At 37.2% G+C, this 14,129-nt stretch overlaps 1 pseudogene; it reads right to left on the reverse strand.

Annotated features, from left to right (window-relative positions):
* Positions 1-4,085: 4,085 nt before the first annotated feature.
* LOC102812188 lies at positions 4,086-9,686 on the reverse strand (annotated as a pseudogene).
* Positions 9,687-14,129: the final 4,443 nt, after the last annotated feature.

Genomic DNA, 14,129 nt, shown 5'->3' on the forward strand with positions numbered 1-14,129 from the left:
GACACCAAATTGCTGAGCTTGTTTGCTAAATTATTATTTTCATACTTGAAATAATGATATGCTTTATAACAATACAGTTAGTTTCACTTAGGCTTTTTTTAAGTGTCTAATGTGCAGCTTACATACATGACAATTCTGCATTAACACTGAAAGTAGATTACACAAGTTTTAACAAAACACATTGGTTATTTCCAAACAGCAAACTGACAAAGATCTATAGTTACAGTTTAAGGCATATCAGCATATTTTAAAGTTACAAAAAAGACAAAGTTCTAATGCTGTGCAAGTTATTTGAAAAATTCTCTTTATTCCTACATACAATCTTGGTATTGTAGATCATAATGTCCATTAACGGGTCATCACATATATGCCTGTCAATGGAACCAGGACTTTTGAAAGTTGGGAGTTAATGATTTAAGACACTCACAAATGGCAAAGCAAAGGGATCTGAATAAACAGTTTGGGTCAGACCACACAGAGACAGTACAATGTGGGTTGGTAACAGCTGAAAAACCTGATTGAACAGTTTGTGTCTGAAACACTTATGGATATGGAAAGGAAGTGAGGAAACTAAGTCTGCTTTTTGGAGGTTGCACAAAAATATGATGAATAAGGTAAGACGGCAAAGCAGGGAGAAGGGAGATAAATAACTTCTGCCCTAAATGGTTCCCCTGGTTAGATGCCCTTTTCTTGATAAAACTTTGGCCAATTAATAAAGACCCTAGAAGCTGGGATCTGAACTACCAGTAAATTTTCATAAATGCTTTTCGATCACATCCTGTAGCATACCTCTTATTGTTAGCTCAAGTCTAGAAAAAAAAAAAAAAAAAATAGCCATTATGGCTGAACAAAAGCTGTGAAAAAGGCCAACTAGAACTGTCTGGCCAAAAAAACCCAAAAGGTGATTATTGTCTGCCAGCAGTTAGGACCAGAGAGAGACCATTCTATTAAGGTTACCCCAAAAATTAAAGTAAAAATAGCAGACTTGAATACAAATATTTTTTCCCTCTTCTCTTCAGTGGAAAAGAGAAGTTTCTCCTTCTATCAGTAATTTCTGACTTACATATAGATACCAAAGGAAAGATGAATTTTTGTGGTTCTTGTGAAAATGATATAAATGAAGTAATTTTAAATATAATTGGGCTTTAAAAAAAAAAAGCATAATAAAACAAAAGCTATTAAACAAAAGCTATCGAGATCATTAAGGAGCTCTGGTAGCGTAGTGGTTACGACTCGGGCTGTGAACCGCAAGGTCAGCAGTTCGAAACTACCAGCTGCTCCGCGGGAGAAAGATGAGGCTTTCTACTCCCGTAAAGATTTACGCCCTCGGAAACCCTGTACAGGGTCGCTATGAGTCGGTTCCGACTCCACGGCACATAACAACAACAACAACAACATCGAGATCATTGATTCCTAAAACCCCTCCAAAAGAAAGAAGACAACAAAAGCCATCCATTCCATGTTTGCTCTTATTTTTAAAAGTTGGAAAAATTTTAAAGGTTTCTTATGACCATAGTTACATGCAGAGGTGAAAACACATCCAATTTGATTTGAGGGTATCATTTATTCCATGCAAAGCCAAGGACTACTGTGAAAAAAGTCATGGTACAGAAAGAAAAAGAGAAGAGCAGCAACAACTAACTAAACAGGGTTGGGAAGGACTGGTAGAAAAAACCTTTAGAAGCAATACATTCAAAAAAGTAAAAGCTTCTCTGTCTTTCTTTTAGCTTTTTATTCCCTGACACTCCTTATGACTTATTTTGTTGTAAAAAATTTAATGCAAAAATATTTACTTCATCAATAATCTTGACATCAAAAAATCAGCTGGGTTTCTTTCACAGTTAGGCTCATTTTAAAAGGCTTTAATGATGCAAGAAACAAAATAGAATCATGTTATCTTCTGTTATTGCTATGTACCGTGGAGTCAGTTCTGACTCATAGCAACTCTGTACAGGGTTTCCGAGACTGTAACTCTTTATGGTAGCAGAAAGCCTCATCTTTCTTCTGCAGAATAGCTGGTAGTTTCGAACTGCTGACTGTGAGATCAGCAGCGCAATTCGTAACCACTACGCTACCGAGCTCCTTAATCTTCTGTTGCAAGCACAAAAATGCTCACACAAATAGTAGATGGAACAAGTATTCAACACAAGAATCCAAACTTTTGTCTGGTGCAGAGCATATGAGCAAATTCAGCCCACGGTTAGGATTAGCATGCCACCTAGTATTTCACCACTCCACAGCCAGCTTCAGACTAGAATCATAAATGAAACAAACTTGGTCCTAAAGATGTCTTTGTATACATCTATACATGCTGCTATATTGGGTTTGCAATTTCAATCCCACTTTAGTTAAGGCTTCAATGAAACTGATTTTCTTATTTTGCCTAAGTAAATCTAAATCATTTTATATAAAAAAGATCATTTTTTATAAAGGGAGACCTGATGAATTCTATCTTAATTACTTAATGCATGATTAGTGATGGCCAGAAGAAAAAGGCAGAAAGGCGGAGGTGGATTATCAAGCTGATGATGAGAAGTGTTACGCTTTTGTGACAGAAACAGGAGATGGCAGAGTTAGGAAGTCAAGGCGGACCTTGTTAGTTGAGTAAGAAAACCAAGAAAGGTCAGGCATCAGAGAGAAGTGATAGAGAAAATGGATTCAAGAAATACAAAAGGTCTTCAAAAAGTTTGTAGAAAAATTCCACTATCTTTCAATTCCCTTTTCCATGAGCTTTTTGAAGGCCCCTCTGATGCCCTTTTACATGCCAATTACACAAGTAATATAGTCCTAATTCTCAATGATGAAGCTCTGGTGCTTCATCTATACTATCCTTGGTCTCGAAAAGCAAGTGGGCCTTGTTATGGTGAAAGGAATGGTGATGAAAAGTCCCTCAGGGAAAAACTCAGGTGTTCTGTTGCTTCTTCCCTTTATTGTCAAATACTAATGTTAAAGGCGGACTAAGCAAGGAAGCTAGTTGTGAAGCTGAATTTCTGCTTTCTTGACTCAAAAATTTGTGTTATGTTCCTTCCCATTTCTGTCCTAAATGACAAGGTCCCCTCAAATCTGTGCTTCAGTTTATAACAAAGTTCCCATGTGAAGTATTTCTGGACATTTCTTCCTCATGTTCAAGGGAAATTTTGTTAATATTTGTACTGATATCTTGAAATCAGTCACAAGGGCCCTTTCCCCTCAAATCACTGAGAGCAAATTTAGGAGTATTGATGAAAGATTCCTTCTCTTAAATAGTAAGTATGTTTTGGAAATCCCATTATGAAGGCTATACTCATTAAAGTAATCATAATTTTTTTAGGAGAGTCTCCAACATGGTCAGAATTTGTTAAAGTGGTTCAGATACAGTTAAATCACAAGAGGCGACTATAAGCCCAGGCTTTATAATGTTATCGATTAAAGTGAAAGCTATACAAACAAGTGTAAAAGTCATACAATGGCTGCCTACCATTCTGACTGGTATGGCACTGTGGGCTAATGTGTCAGACTGCAAAGTCATTTGAACTGCAGGGTCAGTGCTTCAAGCTCACCAGCTGCTCTTTGGAAATCCTATCCAGGGTCAGTATAGATTGGAATCGACTCGACGGCACTTAACAACAACAACCATTCTGCCTACATACAAATTTTGGGTTGTGGCAGATGTGGAGAAGAGACAGAGCTCATTCAGGGATTTTGTATTCATGGAGAGAAATAATCAAGATAATGCAAGTTTTTGTTATAGACATGGCTATTCAGGTTCTTAGTTTTTCACGTCAGATACAAATGTAGCATTTTACTTTTCTTTCCTCGGTCCAAAGCAACATACCAGTGATAGGCATGCTTATTGCTGCCATTCTGAACGGGCATAAGAGGCAAATAATTTACTTTCCAGTCCAGCTCCACAGAGCTTTTGCTGTCATTCCCTTGTTCTATCTTTTCCTCCACCCAACAACATTCAGCACAATGATCTAATCATCACTGGCATTTGGGGAAGGGTAAAAAAAATGGGAAAAAAAACTCAAAAAGCAAAGTCAAAGGATACCAGTGGCTGACACAATATTACTGCAAAAGCAGGAACAACCTAGGCTTGGCAGGCTTTATGGGAAGCTTGCATTTTTCTTAGCCTAGTCTTTCCTGATTTGTTGGGCCCTAGATTGCTGGGCTTGGGACTGTAGTAACTGAGCTACTGTTCTTTTCTTCCAGAATATTTTAGCCTCCTTCTCAAGTTCCTTCTTTTTGTCTTCCACTTTCTTCTTCTCTTCTTGGTGTGTCCACTTTAGGAGATCAAATTTCTCAGGAAGCTCTTTTCTATCTCTTAAGTTCAGCTTCTTTCTCCTTCACTGTCATAACAAACATTTTGTCTCATTTCCAATTCTTTCTTCCGAAGTTCTCCCAGGAATTCATTCCTTTTTGCTTCGTATATCTCCTGAAGACTGAAAGGCTTGCTGTGAGGATCAGTGTCCTTGAATCATATCTCCTTAAGCTTACAGTGCCTATACAGCTCATAGTGGTGGGTGGCTGTGAGTCTGTTTGCACAAGTCTTATATGTTCATATGGATCAGCATCTCTCAAAGTTTCACAAAGTCACAATGGTTTTCATTTTTGACCAGCACTATTCTCCAAGGGTACTGCCTGGCCCTTGTCAAAGTGTTACCAATATTCACCTCTTCAGTGCTGCCAACCACTGCACATGGGAAATGGACATGTGTTATATTAATCTCTGCCATTGTTTCTTCATCAGTGGGGAGCTGATATATCTGGACACCACTGCTGACTAATTCACTCATGATCTTACTCTTGAATTTGTGCCATTCATTTTTTGCAATGGTGTCAGCTTTTGCAATTATTGGAATGATAGTCACATTACTGTCCAGGTTTTTCATGGTGAACAGGTCCAGGAACTTCAGTGAATGTCCAGTGGAAGCAGTGAAGTAGAGGCATGCATGGATCCTTGTGTCATTGTAATTGAAGAGAAAATGCTTGAACTTCAACTCTTCTTGCAGATAGATCTCAAATTGGGCATCAATATATTCCACTATTGGCTTGTAGCTGTCATCTTTATTATCTGGTTTCCAAATCCTACAGTATCAACGATGATTAACTTCAGCCGTGCATTGCTTTCCTGAAGCTCATAACTTCTGGCAATTAACTGGACACATGACTTATTGTGAGTCACTGGGTCACTTTCAAATTTAATGTTTATTCGAATAAAGTGTCCATCAATGTGGATTTGCCAATTCCTGTGTCACCAACGCATAGGCTATTAAAGCAGAATTCTTGAGAAGTGGATTTATTGACCAATGGATGAGGGAGGCTGTCAAATACAATGTGGCCAAAAGGGAAAAGTTTCAAAGCTCTTTATTAGATGGTCTTCCCATTGCCACTACCATCATGGCTACAAGTCCAGCTGTGCCTGGGCGCTCTCCCCAGACACTGGCTGCTGCTGCTCTACCTCTTGATGGCCTCCCCTGTGCTTCATTCCTAGCCAGTGACATCTGCTTGAGAATGAGTATCTTTAGTTATACAAAATGTTTCTGGTAAATATCAGAAACAATGATACCTGTGGCAGTAGGTCCTTGGCTAGTTTCCTTTGCAAATCCTGACTAGATTCCTTATTATTTTTCTGTTTGGTAAGTACACATCTTAATTACATTGCAGATAATCCAATCCTAGTTTCTTCTCTTCTAGAACACTGGGAAATGGGATGTATTGCCAAAAAGTTGGTATTCCTAGCATGTTTCTGACTATACAGGAGAATTCAAGCAATTCAGGTAGTAATGAAAACAACCTCTTGGCTGCAGACTTTTATGGTATTGCTCCCATCTAACACCATGTAGATGAGGGCACCACTGCAAATGAGAACGCTCTTTTGTTACCTTGATGAGGTATCATGAATAAATTCTAAATACTCAATTTGTACTCTTATATATTTAGAAATCTGAGTATAAAATCAATCAAATGATGTCCTTCCTGATTTAAAATGCTCTACAAGTTTATTCAGGAGCTCTGGTAGCATAGTGGTTACGAATCGGACTGCAAACCTTAAGGTCAGCGGTTCGAAACTACCAGCCGCTCCATGGGAGAAAGATGATGCTTTCTACTCCCGTAAAGATTTACACCATCAGAAACCCTGTACAGGGTCGCTATGGGTCAGAACCGACTTGATGGCACTTAACAACAACAACAACGACAAACAAGTTTATTCATAATCAGAGGATTATAATAAAGATAATGAAAGTAAAGTTTCAAGCCCCTAATTTTCATGGGCTCCATGATGAAGCCAAACTCTGTATAAATTTATAATCTCCTCAAATATTGAGAAGGGGGGATTTTCTCTGTTGATATATTAATTTACAAAATACATTTGTGCTAACTAGAAACTTAGTGTGGCACTGTAGGATTAGCACTGGACTGTGAACCACAAGGTTGGACGTTCAAACCCACCAGCTGCTCCTCAGAAACCCTAAACAGGGTTGCTATGAGTCAGAACCAAATTGATAGTACTTAACAACAACAACTAGAAACAAGATGCAAGATACACAATGAAAGTGATAAGATTATAACCCAATTTCTCTTTATACCTAGTAAAAAACAATCATTATTTCTTGATTTGATATCACTTATTTGCATTTTTAATTTGGCTGTGTTAACATTTTGAGGAAAAGAAAATTGCATCCCAGTTACCAATCTTGGCAACAACCAACCCTCACACACAAAAAAGAAATACGTATATAAATTTTCTATTTGACTTTATCAAAAGGACATTAACTATTGTTGAATCATGATAGGAAAATATTAAAGAACAAGTGCATGTGGTTAGAAATGGCTGTCTTGGTGATTTTTAATTTAAATTGGTTTAATTGTTTTAAAAGATTTAATATAGTGCATTGTATGTTTTCAGGACTCCTGGTATGGCACTGTAGGATCATAAGTTGATTTTGAATCGTAGGTCAGAAATTCAAACAACAAGCTACTTCTTGGAAAACCTATAAAGGGCCTATGAGTCAGAATCGACTTAATGGCACTTAACAGCAACAATAGCATATATGTTTCAGGTTTATAAAGTAGATAATTGATTACCTTCCAAACAGAAAATAGTATAAAACTACTTTCAAAATAATGAAATTCTACATACACTTACTTCATAATGTTGTTGTTGTTGTGTGCCGTGGAGTCAGTTCCGACTCATAGTGACCCTGTACAGGGTTTCTGAGGCTGTAAATCTTTGTTGTTGTTGTTGTTAAGTGCCGTCGAGTCGGTTCCAACCCATAGCAACCCTGTACAGGGTTTCCGAGGCTGTAAATCTTTACGGGAGAAGAACAGCTCACCTTTCTCCCGCGGAACAGCTGGTAGATTCGAACTGCTGACCGTGAGGTTCGCAGCCCAATTCGTAACCACTACACTACCAGAGCTCCTTTACTTCATAATAGAACCTGATATATTAATTGCATGTTAATAATTAATATGTAATGTAAATTCATTAAACCCTGAAAATCAGTGATTTACTAATTCAGTCATTAAGAATAAGCATAGGAGTCCTGGTGTGGTACAATATAATGCACTAGACTGTAAGGTCAGTTTGAACCACAAGGTCTGAGGCTCTAACTCACCAGCTGCTCCTTGGAAACCCTATATTAGGTCACTACGAGTGGGGACTGACTCAATGGCACTTAACAACAACAACATAGGCACTTCTGGTGTACACTGTACATGTGTACAGTACAAGTTTATCTCATTTTTTTGTGCATCATTATATTGCACTTTGCAGATGCTACATTTTTTACAAATTAGAGGTTGCATCAAGCAAGTCTACTAGTGTCATTTTCCAATAGCATGTACTCCCTTCATGTTTCTGTGTCACATTTTGGTATTTCTCACAATATTTCAAACTTTTTCATAATGCTAACACATACTTCATAGAGAACAGGATGGTGTAAACATAATTTTAGATGCACTGAGATATTTAGATGTACTGAGATGTACTGAGAACTAAACCTGAAACATTTTCAAGGTCTGCCTGTACTATGAGTGAATGATGAATGCTTTGCATTCAATAAAGGCTTGATGATGAATGAATAAATGAATTAATTCAGATAGATGATCTTGGCTGTAAACTAAGGTGACTTCTTCACCATGTGCCTGAATAAAGAGATGTTTAATTACAAACTTGATCATGTATTTTGCTTCAATAGTTTTTAGACTCTAAAATACAATAACCAGATCAATTTGTCACCAAACAACTATTCATGATCCAGCATGATTTGTTCAGGATTGAGAACTAATCACTTCTTGTGAAATAGGCCTTCAGATTCAAAAATAATCTATTTACAGGCATCAGGCTGACATTCAATTTCAGTTTCTATAGAAACACATTAGAGAAAATGGGTGTTTTTTAAAGAATTGTTTTCTCTGACATGTGTTGCAGTGTGATATTTACACTGCTGTCTGTGCTCATTATGGATTGCATTGATTATACAGCAGTAGTGCCAATGTAACAGAGTGCTTTATTCTTCCATGAGACTATAGCAAAAATCAGGAAGTCAAGTTTACCTCCGTGTGTCCTTATTGCCTCTGAAAAAAATAGAAACAAAAGTTACAGATAAAAGGCAACCTATCTTTCTTGCCCCTGATTTACCCACACAAGGTCCAAAACAAACAAGGATCATGGCAGGTACCATATATAATAATTAAGTGTGGAAATTGAATTTCAAGGGAATATTTCTGCCAAATAATGCATTAACAGAAGATAAAGTATTTGCACAAAATTATGTAATTCAAAATTATATGGGTTCATTTAGACTGTAAATAGCTTATGAAATATTTGAAGACATTATTGATTATACTCAAATGAAATAATTTGAACACAAAATAAAAGAAAAAAAAATTATTCAAATGTTGAGTTATTTCTGGTACCCGATATTGGTGGTGGTGGTAGTGATGTACTGTGGAGTCGGTTCTGACTTAAAGCAACCCTGTATAAGGTTTCCAAGACGTAAATCTTTACAGGAGCTGAAAGACTCATCTTTTTTCCATGGAACATCTGGTAGCATCAAATTGCTGAACTTGAGGTTAGCAGCCCGACTCTTCTCCACTTTACTACCAGAGCTCCTTTGTTTTTAAGTACTAGTGCAAAAGGGCACCAACCATCTCTCCCACAGTCCTCTCTACTTTACTAGGTTCAATAATCCATTGTAATGACCACACAGATCTCAAGACACTGTACTCACAGTTACGGGTTTTATTAGAAAATTAATAGTCAATGCAAGATCCAAAAATGCTCAGGGCACAGTTCTTTCCGTTAGGACAGAACTCCTCTGCTGTGTCAGGAGGCAAGCCTCTCTCTGGCCCTGGGCCTCTTGACCTAACCTCTGCCCTGCTCAGTAATGTTACAAAGCTCATTTAGGACTGCTGATAAATTTCCAAAGGATATTCCACTGTGCTATAAGCCTCTGGTTCTGTGGGCCAGCAAACCTAACTCCCCAGTAAAGTACCTGGAGACACCTCATTCCACAAGTGAGTCTCCTGCCTAAAACACTCAACTTTACTTGCTTTTTAGGCTGGGAAGCCCATCACTCTTTCTCATGCTCTGATTCTGGATTCTGCTGCTGCTGCCTCTCTGCCACTCCTCCAGTGCCACAGCCTTCTGCCCCTGGGTCAAGGACATCTGATGCACAAGGATCTTGGGGTCTTAAGGACATGCTCCACTACTGTCTCTTTCTTCTTCATGGTATTGAGTCCCTTATCAGATATTAGTATAAGGGATTATATGAATATTTCTCAAGTTTCTTGAAAGAGATAACATTTGACATCTTCACTGTTCAGGATTATCCAAAGAAATAATAGATGTATATGTTCATTATCATTTATCATTTTGATTCTACTAGAAAATATACATATTAACAAATAAACAAGACCAGGTCTCTACCAATGAAATTACAGTGAATTAATGGTACTAACATTAAATATTTGGCTTAATAATAACAGTTGCTAACATTCATTTTACAGCTTCAAACACATTACATAAATTATTTATTGTTTACAAAATACCATCTTTATATAAGCCTGATATATTAGGGTAACTTGCATATTGATGTAATGCTAGATGCTATGACACCAGTATTTCAAACATCAACAAGGTCACTCATGATGGGAAGATTTAAGCAGAACTTCCAGACAATAAAGACTAGGAAAAAAGACCTGGCAATCTACTTCCAAAAGTTAGTCAGTGGAAACTCTGTGGATCACAAAATTCCATCCAGCATAATACTAGGAGTGTCCTTTAGGTTGGAAGGCATCAATAGACTCAAGCATGTTTCAATAATGAAGATGCCGCAGGTCTGGGGAAGACCTGCATGGAGTCTGCTCTGCATGGAGTCACCAAGATTCAGAGTTAGCTCAATGACAAATAACAATAATAATAATAACAACAAAATCCTCTCCTCTCAATAACCCTAAGTACTATTAGTATCCCAGTCTTACAGAGGAGAAAACTTAGGTACAGTGCAATTAAAATATCTACCTAAAATTGTACATAGATTAAGTGGCAGAACCAGGATTTGACTCTAGCCATTCCTTGGAGACTCTATACAGGGTTGCTATGGGTTGGAACTGACTTGATGGCAATTAACAACAGCAACAACATTCATCAAGGAGAAATTTCTGAAAGAGTATACAAATTGGCTAAGAGGAATTCTGGAGGAAAAGGAAAAAGAAAGTTCATACATATTTGAGGTTGTAAATACAAATATTCTAACTCATAAGGATCTGAAGAGGTCTTAACTGAGAAGAGGAAGAACTAAAAACTGGAAGGTAATCCACACCATCCCTTAAAAAACTGGTCTTGACATCTGTACCTACTGTAAAGAGGATAAAGAGTACGTGAAAAACATACAGATAGAAATGAAGACATGGTAAAGGTGGCCAACAGCAGGGAAAAAACAAAACAAAACTCTAAGCTAATAGTAAATAAATGAGCTGAAGGAAATGAATCAAATATTATAAACTAAGAAAGAACAATACAATTAGAATTAGAAACTCTCTTAATTATATGGGCGGTGGTGGTTATGTGCTACCAAGTCATTTCTGCCTCATAGCAACCCTGTACAGGGTTTCCAGGGTTGTAAATCTTTATGGGAGCAGAGAGCATCATCTTTCTCCCATGGAGTGACTGGTAGATTAGAACTTCTGAGGTTAGCAGCCCAACTCATAATCCACGATGCTACCAGGGTACCTTAATGATATGGGTAGACAACAAACCGATATAGAAAGAGAACTGACAGGTTTTGTAAAATAATTAGAAATATATATATATATATATATATATATATATATATATATATATATATATATATATATATATATATATTGCTATTCAGATATGAATATGAAACTAGAAGGAACTTAAGAACAAATGGGTGCCAGGGGATGTTTGTAATTTAAACTCTTGCTATAGTGTCTTCTGTGAGGACAATTGTTTGGAGCAGATGTCTATCAAAACTATTATATATGCAATAAAAATTATGATGCCAAGGGAAGCAAAATACTCTGTCTAGTGAATGGACAGTTTTTCTGATAATGGGTGATAATTAAAGGTCTTGCAATTAAGCAGCAACTTAATAAATCAAATAAATAGTTGAGATCACTTTATGAAGACAGAGAAATGAATGTTTTATGATTAATTGTCAATCTAGCGTCTGAGAACGAAAGACTTTAAAATCTAATCATTAAAACTGAGGCCATACACTTCTTGTCAGTGAATGTTTCTGTCTTTTGATTAGAAGGGTGACCTAGGATATTCTTACTAATCTCATTGTGATGCCTTATGCTTCTTTTAGTTTCCAGACTACCACTAATACTAAAAATTTCTTATTTCGCAGTGGTTATTTGACCTATCTCTTGATATCTCTCTCGTTTTTAGTATTCAATTTCATGATCACTGCTGGACTAGAGTTCCTGGATGGAGCAAATGGCTACTCACAGTGAGGTCGGTGGTTTGAGCCCAGCCAGAGTCACCTTTGAAGAAAGGCCTGGTGATCTACTTCTAAACACCCTATGAAGCTCAGTTCTACTCTGACACTCATTGGGTCACTAGAACTCAGAAATCCTCAGTAGCAACTGTTTTCACTAAATGTAACAAATCATACTTCAGACATGCTTTCAGGAGGGACCACTTCCTGTAGATGGACATCATGCTTGGTAAAGTGGAGGGTCAGTGAAAAAGAGGAAGACCTTCAATGAGATGGACTGACACAGTGACAGCAGTAATCAGCTCAAACATAACAATTGTGAGGATTGTGTAGGTCGAGGTAGTGTTTTGTTTTGCTGTTCATAGGGTCAATATGAGTCAGAAATGATTCAAAGGCCCCGAAAAACAACAACAACAATGTTACCATGGCATCTAAGCTGTAAGATAAGAATTGTCATAAAGAGAATAACCACTGCCAACCAGTCTTCTTTGACTTACAGCAAACCTATTTGTTTGATAATAGCTAGAAGTCAGATGCAGTGTGAAGCATGTCTAACATTAATGGCAATTTCAAATGCTATTTCTGACGAGGAAAACAGATCTTGTCTGCCAAGACAACTTTCTCAAGATCCTAGTTTGCAGATGATCAAGTATTATTGACACTTCAGTTTGTGGTTTTAATCAGTGCACATTGTGACTATTCTGCCTTTCTTTCAGTATGTTGTTGTTAAATGCCATCAAGTTGTTTCCATCCCATCATCACCCTCTATAGGGTTTCCAAGAAGTGACTGGTGAATTTGAACCACTAACCTTATGGTTCAAACTGACTTTACAGTCCAGCACATTAACCCAGAGCACCATTCCAGGACTTATAATCTAGATATAAAACTCAGTGGCAGAATTTTGAAAATATTTTTATGTTAAGTCATGAAATGATCATTGATGAAAAGAAGAATAGTATCATTTATTTTCCTTTGTTTCCCATGTGTAAAAAAGCATGGTTTATTCTTCAAACAAGTTCATAAGATTTTTTTTATCATGGTTAAGTGTTGGATCACTAAATGCCATGTCAGTGTTTGAACCCAACAGCTACTCTGTGGGAGAAAGACGAGGCTGTCTGTTCCAGTAAAGACTTACAGTTTCAGAACCAACTTGATGGCAGTGGTAGAGGTATTAGGATTTTTGTATTCAACTTGGAAGAATATGTACTAAGTATGTCCATTAATTTCAAGCCTTTAGAAAACTCCCTTCTCAACTTTTTGCTTAGGAAAATGTTGCCATTTTGATTTTGAATGATTGACGATTTCATTATGATCATGCCTTCTTAGTGATTGCGTTCCTCCTATATATCTATCTACTGCTTGGCTGAAAGTGAGGGCATGAAGGTGAGTTCCTTTCCTGACCTGGAAGGTGGATGAGGGCCATAGTATTGGATTTCTCTGGTTTCTTTCTGACCAGTAAACACAATTTTTTTTTTTTTTAATAGTTTTGAGGGTTGTTCCACATTTTCATCTACACAGTCTGGGGCCTTTTCATGTGATCACTTTCTCAGTATTTGGGAGTGGTAGCTAGGCACCATCTAGTTCTTCTGGTTTCAGTTTAGGAGACTGATATTCACATGCTTCATTAGTCCTTTGGGCTAATTAATTCAAAGCATCTTCAATTCTTATCAATTTTTTTTCTTCACATGGAGAGACCAATAGTTGCACCTTAAATGGCCACTCATGAACTTCTAAAATCCCAGATACTACTCCCGAAAGTAGGTTACAGAATATTGCCTTTGTAGACTATGTTATTACAATTGACCATGATGTCCCCTGATCTCCCAGGCTTGGCAACTCATTGCCTTGAGATGTTTGATAACATCTAAGACGTTTTCATCATTTTTCCCTCTATATGCTTCATACATGTAGGTGTGTTTATGCTATATGCTTCACTGCATTTTTCCTGCTATATGCTTTACACACATAGGTGTGTTTACAGTTCACCCATGTGCAAATATCCTCTTTTACCCTTTTGTGTATTCATGGTATTCTCCCACTCTTCCTCCCATATCTGTTTAACCTGTGTGTCTGTCCATGTATCTCCATAAATTTATAAACATCAAAATGCTACAAAGTATCTTTTCAGAGCACAATGCTATAGAATCAAAAATCAACAATAGGAATACTAAGGA

This window comes from Chrysochloris asiatica, unplaced genomic scaffold (assembly GCF_000296735.1).
Source record: "Chrysochloris asiatica unplaced genomic scaffold, ChrAsi1.0 scaffold00136, whole genome shotgun sequence".
Lineage (NCBI taxonomy): Eukaryota > Metazoa > Chordata > Mammalia > Afrosoricida > Chrysochloridae > Chrysochloris > Chrysochloris asiatica.